Genomic DNA, 8,376 nt, shown 5'->3' on the forward strand with positions numbered 1-8,376 from the left:
TTTGATTGCGGAAATAAAAAATTTAAAATAGAATTGGGAGCTAAACTAAAGCCCTCTCCCAGAAATAAGAATAAAACGACACAAGAAAAGGATGAAGACAAGCGATTCAGGGGTTAGTCCAAGACATCCACTATCAATCTAACAGGAACTCCCAAAGAGAAACCTGAAAGCAGAGCAGATCCAGCTCTCAAATGATACAGGAGAATTCCACATTCCAGAACTGAAGGACAAGTCCCCGGAGTCAGAGTGTTCAGAATGGGGCTCCACATTTTTCTGGCACCCTGAAAACGTCTTAACACCAAAGAGGATCCTCAAGAGTTACCCAAAAGGAGTAAGTCTACTTGGCAAAAGGTTCTCACTGAAATGAGGAAAGTCAAGGTTAAAAATTAAAACGTGAGTCCTGAACAAGGTCAGATGTACAATACAAGAAAATATCAGGATGATACTTGTGCTGGTCTGAGCAGTCAATCAAGTTAGAAAAAGAGGGCAGAGGGCTGGGGAGGGGGAAAGCTGGAGAGATTCCACAACACCTTTGAGAATTTAAAACCCAGAGCCAATGGAAACAGAAAGAACAAAAAAAGAAAGCCCATTACAAACAATAGCGGGGAAAAAAGCTGTGTTAAGAGGAGAAATGCAGTAGCTGGCTGTGAAGTAATGTCTGATTAGTTAGTTACAATATAAACAATCTGAGCCAACTAGACTAATCGAGGGATAGAAGAGGTGGGCTATGATGTGGAAAGCTACGTCATCCTACGGTAACAGCAAGTCACGAATGTACAAAATAAAGCACCAGCGTATTGTTGAGCGCTACGGAGAACTTCCTTTTAAAAACACGACGAACACCAAGGTCTTTGAGGAGAGCAAGTGAAAGACGGGAGGGAGACTGCTGCTTTTCACGGGAAGTTTTTCAGTGACATTTTATTGTGGACATTCCTTTATTAAAACATTAAACACACGTGCAACTTTTTTTAAAGAATGGCCTTTAGACAGAGTTCAGATCTGGCTCTGCGGGTCTGTCACCTGGTCTGTAAGCCGGGACGGCCTCTACCTGGCCGGATCGCCGTGCCAGCCACCCCCGCCAGCACATGACCCATAAATGGCAGCCGTTTTCTAAAACTTACAGCCGCGGTGACAGAATCCCGGAACAGGGACTTGGTTTAATTGCAAGACAAAGGGGAAACGGAGCCGAATACGCAGTTACTCCCACAGGCGGCTTCCACGTTCTCTCTCCCCTCGGGGAGACGGAGCCCGGGCCGTGCCAGAAGCCGAACGAGAACCGGCCCGTCCGCTCCCGCGTCACCCAGGACCGCGGCCTGACCCGCGCCCACTCTGCCTCCGCACTTCCGGCCGCATCCACCCAGCGCAGGCCCGGCTCCTCTCCCGGCTCCTGCGCCGGGCGCCGGCGTCCGAGCGCCAGCAGCCTCGGGGGCCTCCCGGGGCTCCGCCGGCTCGGCGCCGCTGGCGCGGCGGGGCCCGCACGGCGGAGGCCAGGCCGCGCGACCCCAGCCCCTCACGGCGGCCGGAGCCCGGGCTCGGAGGTTGCCCAGCCCCCGCCTCCCCGCGGCCGCCGCCCGGCCGGACGCCGCTCGTCGCTCGTGCGGGGCCGCGTCCCGGAAGGGAGGCCCGCACCGCGCCAGGCGCCGGAGCCGGAGCCGGAGCCGGGACAGCGCCGCGCGCCGGCGGGCCCGACGGGCCGGGGGAGGGGCGGCAGGACCGGGGGGCGCGGCAGGCCGGCGGCTGACAGGGCTGAGGGCCGGGGCGCCCCGGCGGCGGGCCGTTGGCGGCCGGTGTCCCCCGCGTCCGGGGGCGGGGGCGGCGGCGCGGGCGCGGCGGCCGGAGGAGGGAGGAGGGAGGAGGGAGATCTCGCTCTCGCTCTCGCTCTCGCCCCGCGGGAAGGGGGAGGTGGAGACGCGACCGGCTGCGGGAGCTGCAATTACCGTGTGGGCTGCGGAATTCTCGTGGTGTTTGTCGGGGAGATGCGATAATGGCGTCCGTCCTCGCGAGAGAAGCCGCCGCTCTGCGCAGGCGCCGCGAGTCCCTCCCCGCGGCCCTCCGCCCTGCACCGTCTGCGCAGGCTCCCCGGGCGCGGGGGCGGGGCCTGCTGCTTGAGGCCTCCCGCCCGCGCTTTCGCCGGCGCTGACGAGCGCCGGGCATGCGCACGAGTCGTGCTTCCGCGCCAGTTTGGGCCCCTGGGCCTCTTAGTTCCCCGTCGTGCGCTAGGGCCTCTCGCTAGCCCCTGAGAAGTCGCGTCGGTGGACTATTAGAGGAACTTGCATTTTCTCTGCGGCTGAATGAATAGGAATTAGCTCCCCCGCCGACTACATATCCCGGAGGGCCCTGCGCGAACCACGAGCGGTGCATTCTGGGACTCGTGGTCCCTGCGCCAAGCCTGCCGGGACTTGTAGTCCCTCCGCACTCGGGTCGCCCGGCCCGCGCCCGCGCTTGGGTTGCTGGGACTTGTAGTTCAGATTCCCGGGTCCGCTGCGCCCGACGGCTCCGGCTGCGGCGGGGTTCCCACGAGTAACGGGCTGCGCAGGGGTCTCCAGGGTCGTCACAGGCTCGAGTGCGCGCGCGTGGAAAAATATATTAATTGTACGTGATATATATTTTGTATGTAACTGATGTAATGTTATATGTCACGTATGATAGTACATATGCAAATATAGGCTATTGTGAATATAACCGTAGTATGCATCTGATACGCTGTATTTATATGGCATAAAAGCGCATTTGTGGGTACTCATAGGAAGAAATTCCCGAGCTGTAGGCCATTCCCAGAAACGTTATTCCTGCTTGCTGGTCCTGCTTTTCCTTGTGCTTTTTTTGTGTGCTGGGCTTACCGCTGCTCATCGTTTTTCTTCTCTGTGCTCGCCTCTGACTTCTGAGTTGTTTACAACGAGCAAGAATTCCTGTGGTCCTCCAAACACAAAACCATGGAGCTGTTTTCATTCGGAAAAGAAAACGCTTTACCGTGAGTTTCCTGCCCACTTTTCTTTTGCCAATAATAAAACTCGATTCGGGGCAGTAACCAGCTACCCAGCCTTGGGCAACCTTGCTGAGTTAGAGGCTCTTCCGATTTAGCCCTGGGGCTCTGCTGAGACTGGTCACTGGGTTCCTTTGCAGGAAAAGTGCCTTAAAGAAAGTCCCCGAAACCACAGAAGGTGTGCCCTGGGAAGATCCTGATACTGGAGTGAGGTCTTACCTGTTCAGGTGTGCGGAGTAGTCTCAAGAGATTGGAAGAATTGCTCAGCAAAGTTATGTAGCTGGAGTCAAAAGTGGGGTTTGAAATTCCAAACACCTGGGTCTAGAGTTCAGCGCCCGCTCACACGTAGCACAAATTCAGTCCTGGGATGGAGTAAGGGGGGGAGCTGTGGATGTGGGACTGGATGGGTGGGTGGATTTACCGTTGCCAGAGATGTGGGACGCTGGCAGCACTGCGGCTGTGGAGCCTGCCCTGACCAGCGGCTCTTTATAACTTCTCACGGGGGCCCCTTGTGTAGTTCCTCCTTGACCCCACACACCTTTTTCTGCTTCACAGAGGCACTTCTGGGTTCCCAGCTCCTGCTGGCAAGAGACTGAGTTTAGGGGTGAACTGGAGTCCTGGGAACAGGGCTTAGAGGATTTTGGGGGGTGGGAAGGAGCAGGACCCAGCACCCCCTTGCAGTCCCACCCCCACCCGGCGAGGAATCCACCCAGACCTGGGACAAGCCACTGCCACGCGTTCTGGGCAAGAAATTTAAGGACCAGGAAGTGATGTCAGTAAAAATTCACTTAAGTGAAATTAACCATTAACCATTTTAAAGTGTACAATTCAGTGGCATTAAGTGCATCCACAATGTTGTGCAACCGTCACTAACTGGTTCCGGAACTTTGTCATCACCCTTTTAGCTGTCACTCCCCTTCCTTCCTCCCCCTCCCGTCAGCTCCTGGCAACCTTGTCTCCTGTCTGTCTACTGATGTGCCTGTTCTGGACGTTTCGTAGAAACGGCGTCACACACAACAGGTGACCTTTTGTGCCTGGCTTCTTCCACTCAGCACAATGTTTTCGAGGTTCATTCATGTTGTAGTGTTTCAGTACTGCACTCCTTTTTATTATTATTAAACTTTTGGTTTTTTAGAGAAAATTTCAGTTCAGGGCAAAATTGAGCAAAAAGTACAAATTTCCTGTGTATCCTCTGACACCCCCCAAACCTCCCCGCCATCAGCATCCCCCACCAGAGTGGTGCCTTTGTTACAGTCAATGAACCTGCACTGATACCTCAGCATCAGCCGAGGTCCCGCGTCCGCATTAGGACTCACTCTCGGTGTCGCACATTCTGTGGATTTGGACAAGTGTGTAACGACACGTATCCATCATTATCGTGTTGCACAGAGTTGGTTCACTGCCCTAAAAAGTCTCTGCCCCACCTGTTCACCCCTCCCCCCCAGCCCCCCACAAACTGATCCTTACGTCTCCACAGTTTTGCCTTTTCCAGAACGTCACATGGCTGGAGCCACACAGTGGGAAGCCTTTCCAGACTGACTTCTGTCACTTGGTCACATGCATTTAAGTTTCCTCCACGTCTTTTCACGGCTTGACAGATCACTTCTTTTTAACCCTGAACAATATCTCGCTGTCCAGATGTGTCCATTCACCTACTGAAGGACGTCTTGGTTGCTTACAGATTGCCAATTACAAGTTGGCAGTTACGAATAACGCTGCTCTAAACACCCATGTGCAGGTTTTTGTGTGGACGTAAGCTTACAACTCCTCTGAGTAAACACCAAGGGGCACCACTAGTACATTGCATGATACGAGCATGGTGAGTTTTGTAGAAAACCACAAATGCCTCCCAAAGTGGCTGCACCATCTTGCATTCCCACCAGCAGTGTAGGAGGGTTCCCTTTTTCTCCACACCTTCTCCAGTATTTATTATTTGTAGACTTTTGAATGATGGCCATTCTGGCTGGTGTGAGGTGATACCTCATGGTAGTTTTGAGTTGCATTTCTCCGATAATTAGTGATATTGAGCATTTTTCATGTGCCTGTTGGCCATCTGTATGTCTTCACTGGAGAGATGTCTATTTGGGTTGAAGCCATATCATTTTCTCTGTGTGTGCGTCTCTCTGTCTCTGTCTCTCTAAGTCTCTCTCCCTCCCCACCCTTCCCATCTCTAGGCTCCATTTTCTCTCCATTCTTGGGCAGGATCTCAGAAAGGGTTCCCAGCAACTGCAGACAGTGCCTGTTTTAGCAGTTAAATAATCCCCGGGGAGAGCCTCTTTCCCCGTAATCCCAACTCTCCTTCCGGTTGGCTGAGCCCGAGATACATTAGGGCGGGGAGAGCGGCCCGCTGGTGGGGGAGGGCAGTCCCCTGGGAAAACTCAGGTGCCATCACCAAGTGAGAGGGGCCAGGTGGCAGGCAGACCCCATCAGCGTTTGCCCCTTGGCGAGTCTCCCTGGGCAGTGAGCAGTGATGGGGACGTGGGTGTCTGTCCAGCAGAGGCTCTGTTCTCCTAGCAGCTGTCGATTCAGGCTTTTCGGAAGAAGAGGCTGAGTGTGTCTCAGTGGAAGAGGAGAAAATGTTTCCCTTGGGCTCCCAGGCAGCCCTGATTCATTGGTTCTCATTGGACTAAGGACGTGGTACAGTGGAGCCAGGCAGGTGGTGACCATCAGCACAGCCCTGCGGGTTTTTACATTCCTGTAAACACCAAGTTTCCACCATGAAGCATCCCCTCGGACTCCTCAGGTCAGGGAAACGGGTTTACAGATCCATAAAATCAATAAAAGTGCAAGCCGGAAATTGTGGTGTCCAGAAGCCAGCAGAGAATCAAAAGGATTACTGTGAATGGAAATCCTGCCGAAACTTCCATGTGTTTTTGCCCAGTGTGAGTTTTTTTCCCTTTTCTGTTTTTTTTCTTTCTTTTTTCAACTAGAATTTCTTTATGGATACTGTACGTATCTTTTGGGATCTTGTACTTGGGAGAGCATTTGGTTTCATTAAACATGAATTTGAATTTCTATCATATAGGAATAAAGCCCTATTTAAAGAGTGCTGCCAGGAAATTTGGGAGGGGATGTCATAGAAAGGTGGGCTCCAAACTTCTGTGATCACACCCTCATTTCAGCAGAAAGATTTTGAGCGTGCCCCTCCAATGCATGTGTATTTGCGTATGAATCATATCCAAGTATCAGATACTAATAGGCTCTATGAAATGTGAAAAATAGAAGCTATACCGGGCGAGAGAGGAAATAAAAATAGTAATGCCAGTCTTTTCTTCCTGCGCTTTGAAGGATGTGATTGGGGGAACTTAGCAAGTCCAAAATCTGATGCAGTGGACCAGCTAGCTGGAGACCCTGGAGGGTGTCACAGAGCTCAAAGGCAGACTGCTGGCAGAATACCTTCGGCCCAGGGGAAATCAGTCTTTGTTCTGTTAAGGACTTCAACTGATTGGATGAGGCCCACCCACATTATGGAGATTCCACTGATTTAAGTGTTAATCACATCCAAAAAACCACCTATCCTGAAACGTCCAGAGTAAGTTTGACCCGATATCTGGGCACCATGGCTCAGCCAAGCTGACAGAGAATACACCATCACAAACCCGCATGAGGCATTTCCCATTCCCAGGAGAACTACAGACCATAGGAAGCCCGCTAATTGGTGTTTTATGCGCAAAGGAGGTAGCCAAAAATTAGAAGGTGTCGGGGTGGAGAAGCATGAGGCTCTTTGGCTCAAAATATAAGGTAAGTGGGTGGGAGCAGGACTTGGTACAACCTCCCGGGAGAGCAGCGTGGCCTGTGTGTCAACAGTTCCGATGCATTCTCTTTTGACCCATACACGTCACACCTGGGAAGTCCATTCAAAGATGTTCAATGAGGTGTTATTTATAAGACAAAAAAGAAATCCATCTGTAGGGGGAGTGATTTGATAAATGATGGCATCTCTTTCAATGAAATGCTGTATTTAAAGAAAGCTATCTACACTGATGGAAAAAAAATATTCATGACAATTACTGAGTGACCACATGCATGCCTTCTACATAGAGTATGATTATTTCCTGTATTAAAAAAAAGTGATCTACACACATCCAGGCTTATATATCATGGAAATTTCCAGAAAGAGCCACAAGAAACTGCTATGTTCAGTCTGTGAAAGACAGACTCTTACTTTCACCTTTGAACCCCTTGAAGTGTTTTCCATAACATACGTGCATATGGGTTTATATTTATTTTCACAGGCAGGGAGGCTAGTGCCTACCATCACAGTGACTGAGCTGATGTCTGAGCCGGCTGCAAGAGTTTCCAGGACGAGCTGGTTGGTGGGATTTTCTAAGGAAAGCAGGCTCCTGCCCTGTGGCTGCAGGGAGCACAGGGAGACCCCAGGCCCACGGGGATGGCCAGCGAGGCCATCTGCCTAAAGTGGGGGGCTGAAGCCAGCAGGGCAGTGAGGTGCTGAGGACACCCTCCTGAGACCCCAGGGGGCCTGCAGAGCGTCAGCCCACCGACCTGTCATCACGGGACCTGCCACGTGGTGCTGGGCACGCAGTAGTGGAAGTGGTATCATCTAAATGCGTTACTCAACAGCAATCCACTAGACCCTCATGACAACGCAACAGAGAAAGGGCTAGTGTGGCCCCACTTTATAGATGAGAAAACCGAGGCCAAAGCCAGTGAATGAGTGAGTGGATAGATGGATGGATGAAGCCACCCAAGAGTAGTACATTTCTAAAATGACTCCATGGGAAGAAAAGCACATATATTCTAGAGCTGGGTTTTGTTGCTTGCAACCCAGACAATCAAACTCATGGGCCTGTCAGAGAATCAGGCAAAACCTGCAGACCAAACCCTGCGTCCCATCAGTGGCATTCTTAGGTCCTCAGGCTCCCACAAGTGGACCCAGTGTCCGGGAGCCCTGTCCTGTGGGGTTTCTAGACCTAAGAATTCAGGATTCTGTGATAAATTATGATCTCCCTACTCCCTCGAAGCTTATAAATTTAAAACCACCCCCCAAAAAAAAATTACAGAACCATTCCATCCGAACCCTGTCGTCTCCATGTCATAGACAGAAAGTATCTGGGGGAAAAAAACAAGAAAGAAAAGGCAGTGTCCGGGGAATAGACTGCTGTGGAGTCCAAAGCCGGGTTTTGCTGTCCGACATCTGCAGTTTTTACAAGTTGTATGGCCCGGGTGACCACCTAATTTATTGTCCAAATGTGGGCACTTCTGTGTGTGAAAGGGGCACGTTAGTACTTATGCGGAGGCAGGAGGCACAGCCTAGCAGTGTCCCAGCTAACCAGGTCACATCACCTTGGGCAGAACGAGTTCCTATTGGATTGTGTCTGTTTTGTGGAGAGGGGGATGGGCTATCTCCCAGGAGCCCTGGGCAGAGAGGGGCA

The 8,376-nt window shown here is 52.0% G+C and overlaps 1 protein-coding gene across 7 annotated transcripts in view; it reads right to left on the minus strand.

Moving 5' to 3' along the window:
* BANP (BTG3 associated nuclear protein) overlaps nucleotides 1–2,086 on the minus strand; it is a 74,939-nt gene extending 72,853 nt beyond the window's left edge. For 6 of the 7 annotated variants that reach the window (XM_074349275.1, XM_074349274.1, XM_074349273.1 and 3 more), the window contains exon 1: nucleotides 1,938–2,086. The gene's annotated coding sequence lies outside the window, so the exon portion shown is untranslated. Of the gene's footprint in view, nucleotides 1–1,121; nucleotides 1,559–1,937 lie in introns of those variants that run through there. The other variant, XM_074349269.1, reaches the window with a different exon arrangement.
* Between the last annotated feature and the right edge of the window lie 6,290 nt (nucleotides 2,087–8,376).

The sequence above is a fragment of the Camelus bactrianus genome, chromosome 21 (genome assembly GCF_048773025.1).
Source record: "Camelus bactrianus isolate YW-2024 breed Bactrian camel chromosome 21, ASM4877302v1, whole genome shotgun sequence".
Classification (NCBI taxonomy): domain Eukaryota; kingdom Metazoa; phylum Chordata; class Mammalia; order Artiodactyla; family Camelidae; genus Camelus; species Camelus bactrianus.